This window comes from Lissotriton helveticus, chromosome 3_1 (assembly GCF_964261635.1).
Source record: "Lissotriton helveticus chromosome 3_1, aLisHel1.1, whole genome shotgun sequence".
Lineage (NCBI taxonomy): Eukaryota > Metazoa > Chordata > Amphibia > Caudata > Salamandridae > Lissotriton > Lissotriton helveticus.
The window spans coordinates 1,184,937,125-1,184,961,800 of NC_136061.1; the positions used below are offsets into that span (position 1 = coordinate 1,184,937,125).

Consider the following 24,676-nt stretch of genomic DNA (forward strand, 5'->3'; position numbering starts at 1 on the left):
AGGAAAGTGAGGGTGCACCAGGCGTTTCTGAACTTAGATTGTTCTTTGCCAACTTTATGATGGAAGTATGAAAAACAAGGTGACAGCCCCAAGGGTGAGGACCAACTAAGTCATACTGTGTGTGTGGCCGGGTTGTCTACAATAAGACAGTAAAATCAGAAGCTCCATACATTGAAGGGACCAATCAGTGAATAATGTCACAACATATCTCAAAACTCAAGCTCATATCATCGTACAAATGAACATTCTAGAATGTCTTTTGTTGGAGACTGTTGGAAATTCCGGATTGTGCATGGAGAACTGAGGGGCATATTATCAAGGGGGTTTATCTCCGCTTTTTTGGCTTTAAAAGCCAAGGAAGCGGAGATAAAATTATCTCCCTATTACCTAGCTGTCGCTAACACCAGTTAGCGACAGCTAGTAGGAGATAGCGACCATCTTGGGCCCCGCTTTGCATGTCAGAGAAATTTATCACTAATGACATGCAAGGTGGGCGTGCCAAGATGTTAGCGACTGAAAACAGTCGGTAACATCGCTATCCCCTATTACCAACTTTTGGAAATAATCGCGCTAAGCGCGATTATCTCCAAAAGCGAACGCCTGCCCAGAGCAGTTCTTAGCCATGTTATCCACTGGCAGGTTGATAACATGGCTAAGAGCATTTGCTCGCTAATGCATGAATATCGCTGACTTTTCAGCGATATTCATGCATTTCGGCCGATTTTTATCGCTTAGGAGATAAACCTTGATAATAGCAAGGTTCCTAAGCGATAAAAATCGCCGCAGCTCGGCGATAAAAATATTGCCGCTAAGCCAACATAGCGATAATTATCGCTAGTTGTTGGTAATATGCCCCTGAGTTTTTTTATTTTTATCGACATAGCATGGCCCCTTTACGCACCATTTGATTTGGCCTCAGGCTAGTCTGAATTTTCCCCTGCAATACTTTTCATGACACATCATAGAGGTAAGCTTGACATGCATTGGGCGTTGACGCATTCTGCCATAACCTTCTCTGCCTTTCAGTAAACTCATTAAAGATCACACTTTTAAATATTCCATAGGTAAGAGAGAAGAGCGGGCATTTGCTATTTATACTCGAATTTATTTGTTTCAAGCTGGCACACTGTGCACCGAGTTAAATGGGTTTGCTAGTTGTAGAAACAAAGACAGTTGAGTAAACAAAGCAAGATTACCCTAGTTATAAAGAACTTTTAAAATGTCATCTTAAGCAAACCTTACAAGCACAATCCACCCAACTCACCCAGAAATCAAGGTTTATGCCTCTTTGAAATAAAAGTAGTTGTTGATTAAAATGCCTTACTAAACCAATATTGAACAGGCAATTGTTAGCAAGAGAGCACGTCAATTGATAAGTCAATTTCTAACGGTATCTGAATTACAATGCAATTACAAAGCATTTTGCTCAGTCACACTTTATCTTAAATTGGTCACAACTTAGAACTCCAAACCACAAGTTCCACGTATCTGCGCTCATGTAAATTTAGAGCAATCGCAGAAATGAGCACGTGTACAAAGATGAGACATTTGGTAAAGGTATTTCTAACCCTTTTCTCCAGGATCCCATCGTAAAATCCTGGTGATGGCAAGGAACCTCTTCACTAGCACACATGGTAAGTGATGTCGGATGCTCTCTCTTTTCTGCTACATACTAGAGAAATGTGAATTCTCCACATCTTTCGCTATTTCAGTCTCACCTCCACCTCCTTTACAAACCTAATTTAGATGGAAGGCCATGATGTTCGCTTACCACATGTTGTCTAGGGAAGGGTGCTTGAAGACTTCTGTATGAACCTTTCAACATTACAATAAGAACACTGACGACTAAAGCTTTGTTTGTTTAATGCAATGCCAGGCATCGTCAACAAGAACAGGAGGGACCCGAATATTTTATTAAAATGAATCAGCTCTCGCTAGTGTCTATATCTGGTGGGCGAACTCTGAAATGTGCCCATGTCTGTCTATTTCAGTTCTTGTTTGCTCGTGATACTGGTGAATCCGTTTTCGTCACTACATTTTCTCTCTCTGTCTTCAGCCTTCAGTTCTATGAAACGCTTGGCTTCCTGGGTTCAGGAGGAGAAGCAGACAGAGGGAAGGATGAAACGACTGCTGGTTCAGGTAACTGACATCAAACAGGAACAATGTGGGCTCTGCTCGCTTCTAGTTCTACCTTATACACAGCACTTGTTCAAAGCATTTAACTCTAGTCTTTTATCCTTTTCTATGCTTCGCTTAAATAAAGAGTCCTCGACTTTGTATGCATTATCAGCCAAAGCGCAAGTCTAGCATCAAGATCAGAATGTATTACCTCCGATGTGCTTTAGAACGTACCTCACTTCAGGTTATCAAAGAGATGTGGCTTGTTTGTGATTACTTGAGAGCAAGCGTTGAGAATTCAAGGAGGAGAGAGGAATCAGCACATACAATTAGTGCACTTCAATGCCATGTAAAATAAATGATGGAGCGTCCTAACTAGGAATTAGAAAAACATTGATATATTGCAAATAAATAGACGTGAAGTTTCCGGAAAATATACACGATTTGCAAAGGATCAAAACTATCAAGTAGACCTACAAACATTAATAATTCTCAAGTTTTTAGTTTACAAAACTTTGCGACTCGGATAGTGTGAAGTTTAGAAACACCATAACACTTTTTGGGCTTAGGTTTTATATTTTTATATAGTCCATTGTACACGTTTTTGCAAGACTTTTCTGGTCTGGCTGGAGTGAGAGAAGATGCGAGCCCCCATAAATTTGGACTATCTGGTGTCTGATGCAAAATAATTCCAAAATAATTGCATAAGAAAATGGTCGAAGCAAAGATTTATTTTGCTGAAAGTAATTTCGTGTCAAATGCGTGGAATGTTGGCTATTTGAGCTCTGCGGATAGGCCAGACATCTTTACTATCTGAGCTTGACGCTATTTTTAGATCTGCGTTGACAGCAATCATAACAAGCATTTACAATGCAACGGTTTCGCCTTTGCAAAAGTTAGAGCTATTGGCATTGTAAATGACAACATTTTTATTTATGTGTTGGTTTTGAAAACAGATAAATAAATGGCATTGTCATTTACAATGCCAATAGCTTAATCTCTCGCAAATGCCACACACACACACACCCACAGAGAGCCCTCCACACAGAGCCCCCTCCACACACACACAGAGCCCCCCACACACACCCACACAGAGCCCCCCACACACTCACAGAGCCCCCCCCCCACACACAGAGCCTCCCCCACACACACAGAGCCCCCCCACACACACACAGAGCCCCCCACACACACATCCCACACAGAGCCCCCACACACCCACACAGAGCCCCCCCGCACACATGTGTTAACCATTTGTGTCTATCTGGGGTAAACCTGTTCGCTCCATTAAACTCTGCAACTTAACATTTAACTGCAGAATATGTGATAAAAGTCGAAGAACACGGCCTCCTGGGGATACATAACTCGCTCTGCCATGCTGGAATTAAATTCACTCAACGTTTGTTTATTTTTAGTTTTTCACTTAAGAAATGTGCAAGCTCCATTGCAACTCAGTTCTTCCTCACAAATGTTGGTAGTGGCACAGATAAAGGGCACCAGAACAACACACAGCCAGAGTGACAAGATGGACTCCCCCCGCCCCTTTCCAGCGTTGGAAATTACCCTCCTATACAGCACGTGGGACACTGCAGCACCTGTTCATGCGCATCATCTGTCTGCCTCCTATGCAGACACATCACTATGAAAGGATCAACAGAGAGACTGCTTCTGCACCAGCCCAAAACACGCCACAGGCACCCACTGAGGCCTTGAAGGGCGCCACTCATGACTCAACAAGTGCTTGTGGAATGAGTTTGGATAAGGAAAGAGGTGTCCACATCGGGTACCCAATCAAGATCGACAAACTGCATATTACAAATAGTGGCGTGGGGCAGCAAATTGGTGATCAGTAATTGTCTTTGCTCTCCTTGTGCTACACCACTGAGACAGCTGCAGCCAGCAAAACAAGTGTCCTACTTTCTCACGCTCTGTTAAAGTACACTCTAAACGTTACCGAGCTGCAAGCCTTGTACCTGTGCGGCAGGCACCATTGCAGTGCTCAAGCAGAGGCAATTTCAGGGGGGAGACAGCCGTAATACAGCGAATGGTTCAGCTTACATTTAAGAGGGAGTGTGAACTACGGGATGTACGGCACACGCCATCGTTAATGCCCACATACACTGTGAGGTGCTGAGCGACAGCCTAAGCACTATAAGGAGGCCTAGAGGGACTGTAAACCATCTACCCATCACCAGCACACTTATTTGTCACTACACTGTAAGTTGGACAACAAACAGACCGAGCTACAACTGTCCTACATTCTCACGCTCTTAAGGTACACTACAAACATTATCCATCTGCCAGCCTCCTACCTGTGCGACGGCCACCATTGCACTGCTCATGCAGTGTTTGAGGGGTTGGGAAGACAAGGGCAGCGCCCTGCGAGGGGTGTTTGCGGCGGCTACCGCCTTTGTGAAACGTAAAGTTCGCATGGCATGCTGAAATAAAAAAACGAAACTGAAAGCGCAAAAAGCTGGCCGAGTGCACCTCTGGCCAGCGTGCGCGTCTGGACACCACTGTGGGAAGCAGCACCTTGCGCATCGGCTGTCCAGGCAAGTGCACACGTCCTGTCCCCCTCCGCTCACCAAACCAACAATAGGTCTTGCCAAGGTGAGTAACGCATGCGCTGGGTCGCTAGGCGAGACCTAAAAAACGAAGAATACCACTCCACTGACCCTGAAAAACAGCCTTTACCAATTATATGTGCATCCTCAAGTTTGTGTCCGAGATATACAATAAGTCTCGCCTCGATCTATAGTGTCGCCCTTCGAGAGTGCCATCTTTATAATATACACAGGAGTCGTACACATCGATTGCCCCTGCCTACAGCCCCCCCCAACTCCTGTTGAGATCTTAGCAGTACAGCCAACATAAGCAGCTTATGTGGTTTCTCCAGAACCCCACCTCCCTTTTAGTCAGTGTTGAGGCGTTTTAAGGCATGGGGAAAGTAGACTCTGGCCCAGGGCCCCAGTCTTTCAGGGGGGCCCCTGATAGAGCCACCGCTGCTCTGCATAGAGCCTTGCCCAGATGACCTTGAATAATACTTACACAGATTGTAATACTCTCACAGCACCCATATTCAAAATGTTGCATTTATGTTTCATTCTTTCAGATCAAAGCAGGACCACACACATTCATATGTCACAGATTATTTGCAGGAATATTAGTGAGCTACTGATGTTTCAATATTGAAAACACACCTCACTATACCTAAATATTAGCTGTAAACACATGTATAGGACCAGCATGCCTGTGCACTGGCAGTTTCCTGGCCAAAGAGGGCATGAAAAAGCTGAAAATAGATCATAAATTCAAAGCTTTTCCGAACAGGGGCCCCCAAAATCCTTAAAATGTCCCTGTTTTGACTAGCAAAACAATACTGATTCAATAAAAGACCATGGCCCAGCTCCCCCTTCAACTCTTGCACCAAAACATCTGTGTAGAGACCCAGCTCACAGAGTTGTGCATTGTGCTCGCGCTCAGAATTAAAACACAGAATGGAATCATACACTTCTGCTGCGACAACTACCGAACCGGCGAACCGCCCACCGTAACTCAAGGAAAATTCACGTGCAGTGCCATGCACCTTCTACAGTGAAAAAATATCCGGGCGCCGCCACATTTGTGATGTAAAATAAAAATGAATGTAAAAGTGGAAACTACAACAGTATGATCGTTACCCCAAGCCCCGCGAAAGAAGAGGGTCATCTCGAATTATTGTAATCATTTTATGTTGTGCACGTTGAGCTGCGTTATTATTACAGCTGCGCTGTAGGTCTCACAGTGGAGTAATGCTGGGAGGACTGACAGTTGGCTGGCAGCAGAGGTGATGGAGGGACGCTCACACGTTACTGGATACGTTTCCACAGAGTTAACATGGGCACATCTTTGTACACAATTTCTATGTTAACCGTGTTATACAACCCTCAGACAACACACTGCAAACGCATGTACGCGAAAGACCAAGCATGCCACCTCGCTGTAGGTCTATATATAGTAAAAACGAAATATGATTCCCAACTGCAAACTCATGTACCCATATGTCAAGCCATCACATTGCTCCTAATGAAACGTGTCCCCGCCCTGGTACAAAGGGTGTCCTTTCATCCTGAACCACTTGGAGTTACCCGTACCCAAGCCAAGCACCGCTCGTTGTGCTCTTCGATACTTATGCTTCTTACACGCCCATCAAAACGCACGTCGCTTTTTAGTCACATAAGACTGCTGGTCCCCTGCCACTCGGGGCCAAAAGGCCCTTTTCACCATCTGCTGCTCATCTCTGAATGATACGCGTTACTCACCAGTCAAGCCTTCGGTGACCCCGTAGACAAACAGTTTGCTCGTTAACAGTTCCCAGTGTACACTTCATCCGGTTCCCGCTGACTCCTCTACACGCCCCTTTCTGGATACCCACACCCAAGTAGATAATAGACAGGGGCGGCTCTAGGACGGTGCGACCAGTTCCACCGCACGGGGCGTTGACTGTAGGAGGCGCCATGGTTTCAAGTAGAATATGTTTTTACAAGCACTTACTGCCTCGTTCCTTCCCTCCAGCAATTTTCAGGCAGCAACAAAAATGCCAAGATAACTAGTGATTAGTGGACCTGCTGGAGAAAGATCGGAGTTTTGTCTGAGCAGTTTTGACTCATCTAAAGTAGAGCAGGTAGAGTTAGCATGCCTGCTGCAAATCACATGTGCCATGGAAATCACAAAGTGCATATAACGTAGATAGTTTAGTGGCATTCTGCTTCTGTCAGAGAGACCCATTTGATACTTGCATTATTTATGTTAAAATCATGATACAGAACAGATCGCTTCAACTGTCATCAGAGAGCTGCATGCAATCTGTAAGATATAGGTTATTTATTTCCCCCAGTCTTTCATTACCCCAATGTTGTAAAAAGGTTCACTTGGATAGAAATCAATTCTTATCAGTAAAAACAACCCCCAGCCAAGGTACCATGTTTTAATTTCTCCGTTTATGCTTCTCCAGATCAAGCACTCAGACTATACTGTATACCAGGATGGACGGTTTTCAACTCCTACACCTAGTCCTCGCTCTTATGAAACATTTCCTTATTCAATGATTTACACATGTATAATTCATCGTCTTGCGTGTACGATGTAAAGTGCTATGACACCATGCACCTATAAGAGTAGCGCTATGAAACAAAAAAATGCATGAGAGAGTAGTTATGGACACTTAAGGAACACTGTTTAAGGGTCGTGGTGAGGGAATCCGCGGTGGAGTTCATGGGGGGGGGCGCACACACATTGACGCACGGGAGTCACCAGGCATATAGCCGGCCATGACAAATAGCAGTAAAATATGTATTTTCAGTGATACCCTTTATCCAAGTAAACGTACCCTGAATACCACAACTTATACACAAAAGACAGCCTTTCGGTACCCACATGCACCAGTGGAAGGATGCTTCCTACTTCTGAACCCATTACTGATGACAGTCACTCACTCGCAACTCGCCAACTGACAGAAGGATACTCTTTACTTCTGAAGCTCTCCTTGCTGTGCTCAATGGTGAAGATCTCTTCCCCGGGAAGAATGGGTTCGGCAAGCGGCTTGACCAGAGGGAATGGTTTCCGGCCCAGCATGGGCGCCATCCCGGTGGCAGTAGTAGGGCCAGGCGGGCTCTCCGGCGGGAGTTCAGGGCAAGAGAAGGCCACAGTTTATCAGGGCCTGAGACGACTCCGCTTATTCAGCTCCAGTTCACCTTTCCTCGGTTGTCACTCACAGGTTCCAGATACCGCTACCGGGTAAAGCTGCGGCTGATTATTGATCAAGCATTAAGCATGGGCACACGGACAGCGGGGGGGGGGAACGGGCAAACGGACAGCGGGAGGGGGCGGGTTAACGGACACACGGACAGCGGGAGGGGGGCGGGAACGGGCACACAGACAGCGGGAACAAAACGCCAATTTCCTGCAAGGAAAGTGAAATAGCGCAGCCCACCCCAGCTCGGAGTAGGGAGCGGGTCGGGTCTGCATCCTCACGGGGAGAGCGAGCAGGCTGGTGTGACGAAGGATGCCGAGACAAAAAAAAAAGCACCGCCCACCGCCGCATGACGTCGGCAAAAGCCTAAAGTTCTCGGGAACGCCCACGAATCTGCTCCGGCATTGACGGACAGATCTCTGTTCCAATGGCTAGCCTCCATTTATGGAGCTAGCCAATGGAACAGAGGGGCGGGACAACACACACATACTGTAGACATAAGATTTCGCCTGCACGAAAAGCTGCGCAGTGCGCAGCTTTCGACAGGCAAAACCTAAAAAGAGACTGCAGGAGTACTTCTAAAAGGGCCTATGCTCTGCTCACATGCTGGTTCCCTTGAGTACAGCATTAGATTGGGCAGACGTTGCTCACTTCCACTGGGTAAGAATGCTTGCATAGCAATGGTTGCCTTGTGTGAACGTTTATGCTCAATACGGCAGGATCATGGCGGTTATGGTGAGAAGCCAATGATTAAATCTCTAGGCCTAATCTGTCTATTATGAAATATTACGATAAAGGTAATAGGTCCGATTATTTTAATGTGAAAAGCAAATGTAAATTTTAGTTGACATGTAAGAAGGGACTGTTGTTACTTTATACTAAAACCGAAGAGAGGTATTTTGTTACATTAAATCTCACAAATTACATTAGTAGGCAAGGGTTTCTTTACCTCCTCTGGCGAACCATGGGGACCCAAGATTTACTGTGATCATTCTTACTAGACCCGCTTAAAATAGAGAGTATTTTTCTTTGCCAGAAGTAATTCTATATACATTTGTAATTTCTGGCTGTATGCCTGATGATTGCCTTGTGGGACAGCTTTTGTTCAATACTATGGGCTGGCGTACCTTTTGGTGACAATCTAATGATAAAGGCTGCATGCTTGATTGTTCGCTGGGAAAAATTATGTTCAATGCCATAGGTCTGATTTGTTTCCAGTGAAATGTTATGATGAATTCCAAAAGCCTCGGCTGTTTGTCATGTAAAGCATTTGTTAAAGCCAATAGGTATTTCATCAGTGGATTGGTTTCACAAAGTGTTACAGGCTGTCAAAAGGCCTTTTATTACATGAAATGTCAACGATTACCACAGTAGGGAAAGGTTTTGTTGTTGGTCCCCACGTCTGAAAATAGAAGATAGAATATTTTCACTCTTCCTTGCTAGACCTTTTTGTTAGGGATGTATATTGTTTTGCCAACTATAATTTTGTGCATATCTGTAATTTATAACTGTAAGCTTGATGGTTGCCAGCTTTTGCGTACTTTAGTGGGCCTGTGTTGGTTATGGTGCCAGGCCAGTCGTAAAAGCAACAACATCATTAATTCATTAGGAAAGTTATGTCTAAGTCCATAGGTTTGATGTGTTTATTATGAAAAGTAATAAAGCCAGTAAGCGAAAATTATTGTGACAAAGCAACATGAGTTAAAGGCAATAGCTTTTTAAGGGGGGATTGTCATTGCACCAAATTTAATACTGTACACAGTTATTTTGTCACCAGGAATCTCAGCATTGCCATAGTGGGCCAGGCATATGGTGTTGGTTACCCTCTGACAAACTCTCGGGTTAGAGTCATGGTTAAGAATCCTTATTTTGCCTTTTTATTGGAGGTTGTATGTTGTTTTGAAGATGTAATCCTGTGTGTGTGTGTGTATGTATATATATATATATATATATATATATATATATATATATATATATATATATATATATATATATATGTATATTCAAAATGCTAGCGCTCACGCACTAGCGACGCCTCTCCCTTGCGCTTATGCCTAAACAGAAATAAATTGTTTTTCTCTCCAGCATCCCCGTGGCAGCCTCTGATTCTTCCTCTTGGGGGGGTGTGTTTGTTTATATTTCGCGCGGTTCCAGATAACGCGCAGCAGAGACTCCATTCAATCAAGAGGCTCCGGGTTCATCTGGTTCCTGCTCCGGCAGTTTTTTCTTCAGCAAGGGATTGCTACAGCCTGGAGTCCGCCCCTGAACACTGATGAATCCTTGGGCGGCTGCACTTGCGATATCGTGACTTCACGAAGGGCAGATATAGCACTGTCTTCTCTGTCCCTGCCTGAATACCATCAGCTACTAGGGGGCTGGAATGTTCGGGGCCTGGAGGGAGAACTTGGAACTAAAGACTCACTGGTTAGTGACTTTGTGCTTCTTACAAACCCTGCCTCATTTGAGATGTCATCAGTGATGTCATCAGTGATGTCACTGACCATGTCATGAATGATGTAATATGTGACATGATCAGCAGTGGATTGCGGGTGCGCGATATATAGTTAGTGCAACTAACTATATATGGAATTTCAATGGTTTTGTGTGAGTAAAATAAGGTTTTTTAAATGCTAATTCCTAACTATATATGGTCTATAACCTATGGTTTTTTCAGTGAATTTCAATGGTTTTTTAATAGCAAATATCATAAGCTGTCGAATGTCAAGTACGTGGTAAGTAAAAACATTTTCGTGTTTATGCACACTGATCTGCTTTGAATGCTGCCCCCCACCCCTCATTTCTTTTAGGAGTACTCTCTCTTTGCAGATAGTGAAGGGTAGTTAACGCAGGCCTTTGCCCCCGTTGTAATCCGTCGTGCCTGCTTCTCTCTCCATTTGATTGATTGTTCTCTTTGGTTCATTCTCTATTTATAAACAAGCACAGAGTCGCAATACTCTGTTTAGTCTTTGCAGATAGCTAAAAATCGTGTAAAAAAACAAAAGGAATCGAGCAAAATCAGTAGGCCACTAATGGGATCTCTTTTTGACCTCCCTAAAATAGAAACATTAGGAACAACCTGTTGATAATACCAATGTGTATGTACATAAGCGGCGTTCATTTGTGTTCTCAGTACCCCTTGTTGATTGTTTGAATCGAGCATTGAATTGTTCGAAGTTGGTTCTCTTAAGAATCTTCTCTGCCTGCAAACGAGGAAGAATAGGAATATTCTCTCTCCCTTTGCAGATAGTGAAGGGTAGGTAACGCAAACCTTTAACACGTCGTGCCTATTTCGTTCCTCATTGATTGATTGTTTCCCCAAACATTGACTGTTTGGGAATTGGTTCTTTTTGGAGGTATTCCCTGTTTGCAAATATACGTAGGAAAATCTTTGCAAATAGTGAAAGGGTACGTAATGCGGACCTTTCTCCCCCGTTGTAATCTGTCATGCCTATCTACTCCCCACTGATTGATGCACCTGTTTCACCCGGACCATTTACTAGAGATACGTCATCTGGCCCGACCAGAGAGCACCCCTAGTGAAAAGGACATATGCAATAATAACGAAGTGATCACTGTATCCTGTTAACAGAAACTTTAGCATGAAACAACCTGGAAAGAAAAGAATAGGAAAACGAAATCAGTAGGCCACTGATGAACATGAACTTTTATTAAACAACGAACAAAGAAACGATAACATAACGTAATGATAAAACCTATTAATGTCCTAGAAACAAGAAAACGTTAAAATATGCCAGTGGTGAGAGACCAGAAAAACAGTAAGAGAAACCAAATCACCCCTCGCTGTCCCACCGCCTGCCACGCCAAAAAAATCGATAGACTAGGGAAAATGCAAGTCAGTAGAACATCCGCCCCCACTCTGGAAACTTCCAAGGTGGGGCAGGGTTGCGGCTACGCCCAGCCGGGAGCAGCCCATATAAGGCGGGTCCTGCTGCCACGCCTCGGCCAGGAGATCCTAACGTAGGGTGTAGCCGGAGGAGAGGCCGAGGCCAGCGGGACCCGGCCAGGGGATTGCCTTTACAACGCTGAAGAGTTGCAGGGGGGGGAATGTCTCCTCGACCCTCCCCTCTCTCTCCCAGTCCGGCCGCGGTGGCCCTTGAGAGTTTCAGGTAGTCCCGCCACATGCTCTTCCGGTCCGGCCACCAACGGTCGGGGGGCCGAGGCCGACGGGATCCGGCTGCAGCCGATAAACCAAGGAACCCGTTCATGGGGCCAGAGCCAGGTGCGTCCGGCCGACATCCACCGGAAGCCCGGCCCGAAGACGGACGGGACACTTCTTCTTTCTTGAATAATGGCTGCGACAACACTGGGGGGGGATGTCTTGCACATGCCTCCGACCCCCCCCCCCCTCGTCCTCATCGCCTGGTCCGGCCATAACAAATCTCAAGCGAGACGCCGTGGGGTGCACTGGGAGGGAGAGACGGTGCGAACAGGCCTCTCCCGCCTCCCCAGGTGGAGGCTTCCCAGCTGCACCCTCAGCGCTCCAGGCGCCTGGAAAAGGGTTCTTCCACTGTGGCCATGCTGCAACGTCTCGCCCGTCCGCTCATTTGACCCCGCGATCGCCAGTAGCTACCGAACTCTCAAAATGGCGGTCGACCTGGCAAGAGCAGGCCCAGCATAAAGAAATGGCCCGGTCACTGGTTGACTCCACCACCGTAGTCCTCCACGACCTTGAAGATTCTAGAGGAGCTGCGGGAGTCTCCGACCCCCGATGGGGAATGACTGCCATGATCGCCCGTGGAGTGACGAAACTGTATCCGCGGGACGTCGCCGCTCCCATGCTGGCGCCAGCCTCACTTTGAATTACTAGAATCCTGCAGACCTCAGTTCCGGTGAAAGCACAGTGTGACCCGGTAGGAAAAATTGTTGCACCCCCTCCCCTTTTTGACTGATAGTTCAAACCACCGATCCTTTCCTTTGCCCTTTTAACGGAACTTTGGACTGCCTCCCCCTCTTTTACATTTTCTAGAGAAAACAAAACATTAACCACTACATTAGCATAGCAGTTGACACCAGAACTGTTTTCAAATTGAAAACCAACAACATCTTCAACAGAATCCTTTTTGTTTCTGCTGTGACCCTGCTACAGCACAGGCATTGTCCCCAGCAGTAATTCTGCAATGCCGGTAAGAATAGCTGTGGTGCCTACTGGACTCACTCACCCCCGCGGCGCCCCACGCCGTTATTTGCTGGGCGGCAACTTACTAGACATCACTTTTGTGCCATCTAGATTTCAGCGCGTTCTGCTGCCTTGGAACTATTCGCACAACAGACTGCTACTGACGACCCACCCCCAGGCAACATCTTCTGAATTTTCATAATTTGAAAGAACTAGTAACATGTCCTCATCAGGAATTCAAAAGAAATTGCCACGGTCTCTTCGTTGTTTAAATGTTTTTACTGTTTTTGTTTTGTTGTATATATTTATATGTTATTAAAGTTTTATATTCCTACTACTTTGTTGGAGTGCTATATATTTTTAATGTGACACATAATTGTAAAAACTTTGATGTACAAAGAGTCATTCCTGGAATCTTCCGCTTCAGGCTCGGTCCCCTCCCCAATCACAATACAGGATGGTTTTCAGATAGTAGGAACACGTGTGGTGTGACGGATCTCATCGGGTGTGGGCCTTGATCTACTATAACTCCTTTGAAGAGGGGTGATTCTTTACAGCTGGAGCCATAAACTACATCTGCAGGGCTAGCTGATAGCCTGGACAATCGGACACAGAGGAAGAGGAGTGTCAGAGGGTGCGGTAGTGAATAGGGCGAAAGGGAGGTGTCGGGCGGGCACAGAGTGTGATTCTCAGGGAAGAGCAGCGCAGATGGGGGGAGGTTTATTGCCCATGCATAAGACAGAGAGCGAGGGTGACCAGTGCCTGGGGAAGATGCTTGCGAGGGTGGGGAGCCATGCTACGAATCGACAGCGTGCAGAGAGTGGGTCTGGTCAAGGCATCTAAAATGGCTGCCGTGCACGACAAAAGTGTGGCATTTCAAAAAAGGCAAGATGGCGCAAACAATGTTTTTCAACACTTCCTCATTTCCTTCGAATCGAACGTTAACAGACGTTGGTGCATATTACCAAAGTTAAGCGATATTTATCGCTAACGATGCTTACCAACGAATTTTTTACCGCTAAGCATCGTCAGAAATTATCGAAGATAAACCTTGCTATTATCAAGGTTTATCGCAAATGCGATAATAAACGGCCGCAATGCATGAATATCGCAAAAAAGTCAGCGATATTCATGCATTACCGAGCTAATGCTCTTAGCCATTTTATCCACCTCCCATTGGATAACATGGCTAAGAACTGCTCAGGGCAGGTGTTACTTTTTGGAGATATTCGCGCTTAGCGCGAATATCTCCAAAAGTTGGTAATAGGAGATAGATATCTTGCATGTTGTAATGCAAATTATTGTGGTATATGGAACTCATACCATAATCTCTCAGGAAAGCAGAAACTGATCCTTTTGGGACCGCCTGAAAAGGCCTAGGGGGTGAGGGGTACTCTACTTTGCCCCCTTTTCACGTTCCGAACTATTTTATTTTACTCTCTTCTGTAATTACACAAAATAGCAGCGATAAGATGCATCGGAGACACACAGGGGCATATTATCAAGCCTGTGCGATAAAATTATCGCCGCTTTATCGGCCGAAAACGGCCGATAAAGCGGCGATAATGCGCTTGATAATATGCTCTATGGAATTCCAATCGAAGCCCATGTTAGATGTCTTCACATCTAACGTGGGCTTCGATTGGAATTCCATAGATTATATTATCAAGCCCATTATCGCCGCTTTATCGGCCGTTTTCGGGCGATAAAGCGGCGATAATTTTATCGCACAGGCTTGATAATATGCCCCACAGTGAGAGAAAGGAGGCCGGAGATGAAGAAGAGATGTCAAATACACATTGGAGATAATATAGTGGCAGAAGGGAAGTAAATATGAGTAAACTTACCATGTAACATAAAAATGTTGCACTCTATACTATAAGTCTCATTTTATACTACAATCACTTCGCTACAACCTCATAAATTAAAAATAAAAATTAATAATGTCTCAAACAATTTTTGATTTCTAAATATAAATTTATTCTTCACAATTTTCTAAATTTGAAAGAACTAGTAACATGTCCTCATCAACAATTTCCTCATGAAAAGTCTGCAATGATGATTCTTGTAACTCTATGGTCTCCAAACATTCGATAAATTCGCCATCAACAGATTGATCAAAAAAATCATTCAAGTCATCTCCTCCTTGTGACAATATTTCATTATTGGTGCTGTCAATTTCAATCAATGTAGTGGAATCATTCAAGTCATCTCCTCCTTGTGACAATATTTCATTATTGGTGCTGTCAATTTCAATCAATGTAGTGGAATCATTCAAGTCATCTCCTCGTGACAATATTTCATTATTGGTGCTCTCAATTTCAATCAATGTAGTGGAATCATTCAAGTCATCTCCTCGTGACAATATTTCATTATTGGTGCTCTCAATTTCAATCAATGTAGTGGAATCATTCAAGTCATCTCCTCCTTGTGACAATATTTCATTATTGGTGCTGTCAATTTCAATCAATCTAATGAAATCAGACACGTCATCTCCTCCTTGTGACAATATTTCATTATTGGTGCTCTCAATTTCAATCAATGTAGTGGACAATTCAAAAGAAATTGCCACGGTCTCTTCATTGTGAGCCATTTTATTTTGAAATTGCTTGCTGTAAATTGCAGAAAAAAATAATCACTTTCATTTATCGTTTTTAGTAATACATAATATAAAACTAACTTTATCAAGTATTTAGTATAACAGAAGGACTGCAAATAAATAACAGAAAACATTTTTCAAATTATCTTCAAGTGTACAACATAGTTCCCCTTACAAATTAACAACTCACCTTTTTAAAAGTAGGAGAAGTGTTAGTACTGTGTAAATCAAACACCAGAAATTCACCACCAAAAATTCCTCACAAATGTACCTCAGACAGTAGTATCACAAAATGGCTGTGGTTTCCTCTCATTTGACATATATACATAACCAATTAACTTTCATCACACACAAATACAAAACCAAAGTAACATTTTAATTGGTTCTAAATTTCAACACTTTCAAATGTGTTTTCCCCATGCAATTTTCCATAGGACATTTACATACGTCTACAGCCTGAATGGCTGAACGGAATTACACCAAACTTGGCAAAATGGTACATCAAACCTAAGAGGTCAGGAAGGATCTACTATGCCCCCTTATGGTCATTTGCCCCTTTGCTTTGGCCTCCTCTTGTCTCTCGATCCTACCGAGAGACAAGATGGCGGCCGCTACGGACTGTTTGGAATGTTGACAGACGCCGGAGAACCAATCAGCTTCGCAAAGCTCCGTAACGCGAAAAGTACGCGAAGCGGAGCGCTGTTACAGATATATATCTTTTTTTGAACGTTAATTTCTCAAAATCCACTGGAGCACATATATTGAGACCTAGCAAAGGCACATCGGGCTACCAGTCCCTAATATTTTGCCAAGTTTCGTGCAAATCCATTCAGCCGTTCGATTATTGACATTTAGATACGTCTACAGCCTGAATGGCTGAACGGAATTACACCAAACTTGGCAAAATGGTACATCAAACCTAAGAGGTCAGGGAGGATCTACTATGCCCCCTTATGGTCATTTGCCCCTTCGCTTTCGCCTCCTCTTGTCTCTCGATCCTACCGAGAGACAAGATGGCGGCCGCTACGGACTGTTTGGAATGTTGACAGACGCCGGAGAACCAATCAGCTTCGCTTCACAAAGCTCCGTTGCGCGAAAAGTCAGCGAACCGGAGCGCTGCCCGGTCCGCTGTTACAGATATATAGCTTTTTTTAAACGTTAATTTCTCAAAATCCACTGGAGCACATATATTGAGACCTACAAAAGGCACATCGGGCTACCAGTCCCTACAATTTTGCCAAGTTTCGTGCAAATCCATTCAGCCGTTCGGGCTAAAAGTGAGGCCAACCGCCCTATGGAAAACTCAATGTTAAAAACACGTTTTGGGACCCCCCTTTTTTCTCGACCCCCCCTGGACGAACCCCCCCCCCCCAATTTTCAGGGGCTGCTCAGAAACAAAATGTGCCATTTTCCTGAAAATTTCAGCCAATTCCGTCCACAAACGCCAAAGTTATTCGACATAGAATTTTCAAAAATCCCATAGAGAAAAAATCCTAACTATATATACCTACTGGCGACCGCCAGTAGGTAATATATATGTATATTCAAAATGCTAGCGCTCACGCACTAGAGACGCCTCTCCCTTGCCGCTTATGGCGGCGGTCCACGGCGAGGCAGGCCAGCCTCTATAAATCACTTCAAACTGCTGTTAGCGTCTTCTCCACCATACAGCAACCACGGACACAACGAAGGTCTGTTAAAGCAGCAAAATTTATTGAATGGCTAACCGGCAACACTCAGACGTTCCGTGAAAAATATGATTGATTAGTCTAATAGCAGAATTTCATTAATTTGATAATTTTGTTGTGATGATTATGTCCTAAGAATACATCAAAATGTAAAATCAAATTACACATACATATTTTTCACGGAAAGTCTTTCTTCACTATCTCTGGTGTTTCAAAATCACATGTTTATTTAAAGATGTCTGAAATGTAAATTCCGACGCTCGTGAACAAGGGAGCAAGTCCCGAAACGCGTTGAGTGTTGCCGGTTAGCCATTCAATAAATTTTGCTGCTTTAACAGTCCTTCGTTGTGTCCATGGTTGCTTTATGGTGGAGAATTCGTGGAACGGTGGGACGAGTACAAGGAAAATATATATATATATATATATATATATATATATATATATATATATATATATGTATATTCAAAATGCTAGCGCTCACGCACTAGCGACGCCTCTCCCTTGCCGCTTATGCCTAAACAGAAATAAATTGTTTTTCTCTCCAGCATCCCCGTGGCAGCCTCTGATTCTTCCTCTTGGAGGGGTGTGTTTGTTTATATTTCGCGCGTTTCCAGATAACGCGCAGCAGAGACTCCATTCAATCAAGAGGCTCCGGGTTCATCTGGTTCCTGCTCCGGCAGTTTTTTCTTCAGCAAGGGATTGCTACAGCCTGGAGTCCGCCCCTGAACACTGATGAATCCTTGGGCGGCTGCACTTGCGATATCGTGACTTCACGAAGGGCAGATATAGCACTGTCTTCTCTGTCCCTGCCTGAATACCATCAGCTACTAGGGGGCTGGAATGTTCGGGGCCTGGAGGGAGAACTTGGAACTAAAGACTCACTGGTTAGTGACTTTGTGCTTCTTACAAACCCTGCCTCATTCAGCGCATCTCCACTTGGACACACCGACAGCAATTCTCACCTGACAGATGCATTGTGGGGCTTGCAGTTCCCACGAACAGCAGGCTATGTGACTGCACTCCACCTGAAGGTGTGGCGCCCCGTTACCAATGGGACTGAGGCAGGTATCATTTAAGGGAGCAGCATGAGTCGCCAGTATATTTAAGACGGCATCTGAGGAAGGCCTTTTGCCGGGCCGAAATGCATTATGCCTAAACAGAAATAAATTGTTTTCCCTCCAGCATCCCCGTGGCAGCCTCTGATTCTTCCTCTTGGAGGGGTGTGTTTGTTTATATTTCGCGCGTTTCCAGATAACGCGCAGCAGAGACTCCATTCCATCAAGAGGCTCCGGGTTCATCTGGTTCCTGCTCCGGCAGTTTTTTCTTCAGCAAGGGATTGCTACAGCCTGGAGTCCGCCCCTGAACACTGATGAATCCTTGGGCGGCTGCACTTGCGATATCGTGACTTCACGAAGGGCAGATATAGCACTGTCTTCTCTGTCCCTGCCTGAATACCATCAGCTACTAGGGGGCTGGAATGTTCGGGGCCTGGAGGGAGAACTTGGAACTAAAGACTCACTGGTAAGCATGGGCGTAAAATCCGCTCCGATCGCGGATTTTTCGGATTTTCGGCAAATTCGCAATCCGCGAACTCTCGCGAATTTGTCGAAAATCCGTGAATCCGCTCGCGGCGGATTTTTTGCTTGGTTGCGGCGCGCGGCGTGGTGCACGGCGTTCACTTTCCGTCATTAAGCGTTTGCCGAGTTGTTTTTCTCGATCATATTTTTCTAGTGCCGCGCCATTTTAGATCTTGCTGCGTGATCCCGCGGGAGTTTGGCGCCCGCGAATACGTAATCGCGGCTTGCCACCTTGCACAGCACACCTCGCGAGAGTTCGCAATTGCGAACACGTAGTTGCGGCGGAAAGGAACAATCTCGCACTCGCGAAATAGAGATTTTGCAATTCTGCACAAGAAAATCACCAGCAAACAGGATAAACCTTCAGAAAATTATGTTTTTTATCAGAATCACTCCTCAGGTTGACATTTGCATGGCCTTTCTTTTTGCAAGGAGTCCATTTTTTTGGGGGGGGAGGAAGGAAGTGCCCCACAGTCTCCAACTTCCTGTTCCTGTCCAGCAGGCTCCTCCCAGTGCTTTGTCCATCTCCTGGTCACTTTCATTTGGATCTGGAGCTGGAAGGATTACTTTTTGTGGGTGCTGCTGGATATTTGGATTTGAGGCCTTTTTGACTGTCTTTGGATCACTTTTGGATTAGAAATCAACTTTCACAAGTAAGTTTGTTTGGGGCATTACAGTTGCTGCAAGTACAATTTTGGAACTTTTTCAGAACATTAAATAAATTATATTGTGGGTAGCCACAGTATCCAGTAGGACCAGGGTTGGTTAGGGGTGCATGATACAACTGTTTTGTTGAATTTAAACACCATTGAGGCCATGGATGGGCTGGGATTGTGCTGATTTTATGGTTTTTTGTCGTTTTTTGGGGGCTGCTGGTGTGGCCTTTTGCCCAGGGGTGGTGGTGCATGGACTGAGTGTGCCTGTGGTGTGGTCTCACTCTCTTTAATGTAAACATCATGGATGGCATTGGATTGTGGTGATTTCTGGCTGTTTTTCTGTTTTTTGGGGGTGTACTGTTGATGTGGACTGGCCATGTGGGTGGTGGTGGTGGCCATCTTGAGTGCTGCTGGCTGGTACAGGCAACATGTGCTTGGGGTGTAAGGGGCCATTTTGAGGAGAGGCAGTGTCTGAGGCCTGCACTTATTTTGCCTACTTTTCATCCATTATGCCCAGGGGTAGTGAGTGTTGCATGGGCCTAGTGTTTCTGAGGGGTGTCTTCTTGAATTTAAACACCATTGAGGCCATGGATGGGCTGGGATTGTGCTGATTTTATTGTTTTTTGTTGTTTTTTTGGGGCTGCTGGTGGGGCCCTTTGCCCAGGGGTAGTGGTGCATGGACTGAGTGTGCCTGTAGTGTGGTCTCACTCTCTTTAATGTAAACATCATGGATGGCATTGGATTGTGGTGATTTCTGGCTGTTTTTCTGTGTTTTTGGGGTGTACTGTTGATGTGGACTGGCCATGTGGGTGGTGGTGGTGGCCATCTTGAGTGCTGGCTGGTACAGGCAACATGTGCTTGGGGTGTAAGGGGCCATTTTGAGGAGAGGCAGTGTCTGAGGCCTGCACTTATTTTGCCTACTTTTCATCCATTATGCCCAGGGGTAGTGAGTGTTGCATGGGCCTAGTGTTTCTGAGGGGTGTCTTCTTGAATTTAAACACCATTGAGGCCATGGATGGGCTGGGATTGTGCTGATTTTATTGTTTTTTTGTCGTTTTTTTGGGGCTGCTGGTGGGGCCTTTTGCCAAGGGGTAGTAGTGGTGCATGGACTGAGTGTGCCTGTAGTGTGGTCTCACTCTCTTTAATGTAAACATCATGGATGGCATTGGATTGTGGTGATTTCTGGCTGTTTTTCTGTGTTTTTTGGGGTGTACTGTTGATGTGGACTGGCCATGTGGGTGGTGGTGGGTGGCCATCTTGAGTGCTGCTGGCTGGTACAGGCAACATGTGCTTGGGGTGTAAGGGGCCATTTTGAGGAGAGGCAGTGTCTGAGGCCTGCACTTATTTTGCCTACTTTTCATCCATTATGCCCAGGGGTAGTGAGTGTTGCATGGGCCTAGTGTTTCTGAGGGGTGTCTTCTTGAATTTAAACACCATTGAGGCCATGGATGGGCTGGGATTGTGCTGATTTTATTATTTTTTGTCGTTTTTTTGGGGCTGCTGGTGGGGCCCTTTGCCCAGGGGTAGTGGTGCATGGACTGAGTGGGCCTGTAGTGTGGTCTCACTCTCTTTAATGTAAACATCATGGATGGCATTGGATTGTGGTGATTTCTGGCTGTTTTTCTGTGTTTTTTGGGGTGTACTGTTGATGTGGAATGGCCATGTGGGTGGTGGTGGTGGCCATCTTGAGTGCTGGCTGGTACAGGCAACATGTGCTTGGGGTGTAAGGGGCCATTTTGAGGAGAGGCAGTGTCTGAGGCCTGCACTTATGTTGCCTACTTTTCATCCATTATGCCCAGGGGTAGTGAGTGTTGCATGGGCCTAGTGTTTCTGAGGGGTGTCTTCTTGAATTTAAACACCATTGAGGCCATGGATGGGCTGGGATTGTGCTGATTTTATTGGTTTTTTGTCGTTTTTTTGGGGCTGCTGGTGGGGCCTTTTGCCAAGGGGTAGTAGTGGTGCATGGACTGAGTGTGCCTGTAGTGTGGTCTCACTCTCTTTAATGTAAACATCATGGATGGCATTGGATTGTGGTGATTTCTGGCTGTTTTTCTGTGTTTTTTGGGGTGTACTGTTGATGTGGACTGGCCATGTGGGTGGTGGTGGGTGGCCATCTTGAGTGCTGCTGGCTGGTACAGGCAACATGTGCTTGGGGTGTAAGGGGCCATTTTGAGGAGAGGCAGTGTCTGAGGCCTGCACTTATTTTGCCTACTTTTCATCCATTATGCCCAGGGGTAGTGAGTGTTGCATACTTGCATGTCCCTAGTCTTTCTGTGGGGTGTCTTCAATGTAAACATCATGAATGGCATGGTATTGTGCTCATTTTTCTGTGTTTTGTCGATTTTTTGGGGTGTATAACTGAACTGATGTTCCTCTGTCTTCCATTGCTTTTAGGTGCACAAGACTCAAGAGAACCACCAGTGCCAGGAAGAAGTCCTGCAGCGGTGTGTGTGTGCAGCATAACGTCACGCGACGTCACGTCTGGACACAGACAACTCTGCAACTCGTGCAACTGCTGCCTGCTGTTCTGACCTGCTCTGAAGAAGATGGCCCCAAAAAAAGTAACCCGTAGCTCCTCTAGCAAGAAAGGTGCCAGTAAGGAGCAGAAGAAGCAAGTTACCAAGGAGACTGGTGTGCCGCCCGCCCCTTTTTTTGGTGGTAAAAAAAAAAGTATGCCTGCAGCAGCAGCGGGATCTGCTGGGGACCAAGCTGGCAGCAGCACCCCCGCTCCATTGGGCTCAGTGCCACCACCACCACCACGCCAACTTAAGTCCAAGCCCTTGAGTGCTGCAGAGGCAGCCAGTATAGTTGTTCAATCACCATCGACCAGTGATGTTGGCTCATCGCAAGAAAGCAGCAGCAATGTCCCTCAATCAACACAGGTTGTTGTAGCTCATCTGACGAGTGTTGAACAACCACAGCCGCAACAACAATCACATGTGCAAGTACAAGCCCAAGTACATGTGGAAGGAGAGGCAGCGCAAGGAGATGCGCAAGCAGAGGTGCATGAAGGGTCACAAGTGCCCACAATAGTTGTCCCTCTCGAAGTAGGGGCACATCAGGAAATCGACAATCAAGGCGAGGTATCATTTGAGGAAGCCACTCCTCCTGATGATCCTTCATTGTCTTCCACACCCCTAGCAAGGAAGAGATCAAGGGTGGTGTCTACATCTTCTTCAAGCACACCTCCTTCTGATGATACGGATCAAACTTGGGGACCAGCACCACTGCCGTCTGAGAGTGAGGCACACCATGATCCGACAAAGGTAGTTAAGCGTAAAAGGAAGCTCGTCCAAAGTCTCAGAGTTATGGAGTGTGATGAGGCTCAACAAGAAGTGGCGGATACTGCTGCTGATGAAGACTCTGCCAACGACGACCCAGTCATCATAAAGGTCACTGCAGCCCCAGCGGGCATGCAGCAAACAGACATTTTGACCCTAGCCCGAAGAGCTGCTGAGCGTGATGATGATGATGTTGTCGATGAGGAGGCAGTGAAAACACCACAATCATTGGAGTTAAGTAGTACACCAACTCGTCCCGCTTCCATATTTCTTTCTGGCAAGAAGAGACCTCCATCCACCTCGACCTTAATTAGTAGCGGTGAAAGTGCACAACGTACAAACGTTGCGCAATCCAGATCCTCCACTTCATCTAGCATTAGCTTCATGACCACCACCACCAGTATCGCCGCCTCCTCCAGGTCCCACAGACACTTCAAGTCCCCAGTTTGGGACTTCTTTACTGTTTCTCAAAAAAATCCAAAGTTTGCCATTTGTACCCTTTGTAAGCTTGCAGTTAGTCGTGGTAAGCCAGGTACCAACTATGGTACCGGAGGCCAGAGAGGTCATCTTAGGAGACAGCACACTGTCCAATGGTTTGCGCACCTAGATGCGATCAAGAAAGGCCGAATTCAAGGAAACGTTGATGTTGCATCTGATGATGACGAGGAGGAAGAAGACGTGTCAAACACTTCCCTTACACCCAGTACCCCTGTCAGCAGCACACCCAATGTGAGGCACACTAAGAGTGTTGGAGCGAGTGAGACACCAACGCACAAAAGTTCACCAGCGAGCAAAATTGGGTCAACGAAGTCATTATCAGCCCGTAAATGCTTGGTCCAGGGCAACATTAGAACAATGCTTACTTCAGACGTGCCATATGAACGCAACCACCCACTGACGCGTCTGTATAACACTAAGCTGGCTAAAATGCTAGCTGTGGACCTTCTCCCTTTTTCTTTTGTAGAAGCGGTAGGTTTTCTAGAATTAGTGGCAACGCTCTGCCCTAAATGGAAGGTTCCTAGCCGGTTCTATTTTGCCAGAGTTGCGGTCCCAGCACTACATGAAGATGTGCTGGAGGCGATTGGGGCAGCTTTGCAGAAGAGTGCTGTTCACACAATACATCTGACAACAGACATGTGGACCAGTGGCGCAGGCGCTGATTACATGTGCATCACTGCACACTGGGTCTCTTTTTCAGGTGTTAAAGCAAAGCTAAACGCAGGTGTTGACCCGGACAAAGTTTTCAAAGCTGCTCGGAAACATGCAACACTAGCCATGTTTGGCTTGGAGAAAAGTCACACATCCCAAAACATTTTGGACGAGTTTGACAAAAAGGTCTTGAAAATGCTATCTCCAATAAAACGCAAGATTGGTTATGTTTCCACGGATAATGGCGCCAATATAGTTAAGGCCATGTCGCTGGGTGACTATGTTAGAGTGCCGTGTTTGGCGCACTGTATCAACCTGGTAGTTCAAAAATTCTTGAGTGATAGAGACAGTGCAGCGTTCGCGGTAATGGCCACCTGCCGCAAAATGTGCAACCATTTCAGCCATTCTTTTAAGGCCCGGAAGCATCTGAGGAGGCTGCTACTTCAAAGTCGAATACCAGTGAAAGCACTCATCCAGGAGGTGGCAACACGTTGGAACTCAACCTTCTACATGCTTGAGCGTCTGTATGAGCAGTATACGGTACTCGATCACTATTTCTTAACAGAGGGTACAACTCAGAAGGAGGACCTGCGGATGGCTGCGGCTAATGGGACATAGTTAAAAGCCTGACAGACATGCTTCGTCCTTTTGAGTTCTTCACGCGTGCAGTCAGCCAGGAGGACTGTAATTTGGGAAAAGCTATCCCATTGTTGTGCATGCTGGAGCACCAACTGATGGCGGTG

At 45.7% G+C, this 24,676-nt stretch overlaps 1 long non-coding RNA gene across 1 annotated transcript in view; it reads left to right on the top strand.

The window, feature by feature from the left end:
- Positions 1-2,082: 2,082 nt before the first annotated feature.
- Positions 2,083-24,676, top strand: part of LOC144823355 (uncharacterized) — a 144,808-nt gene continuing 122,214 nt past the window's right edge. Inside the window, exon 1 of the long non-coding RNA XR_013608768.1 lies at positions 2,083-2,139. This is a non-coding gene — a long non-coding RNA (uncharacterized LOC144823355). The remainder of the gene's footprint in view (positions 2,140-24,676) is intronic.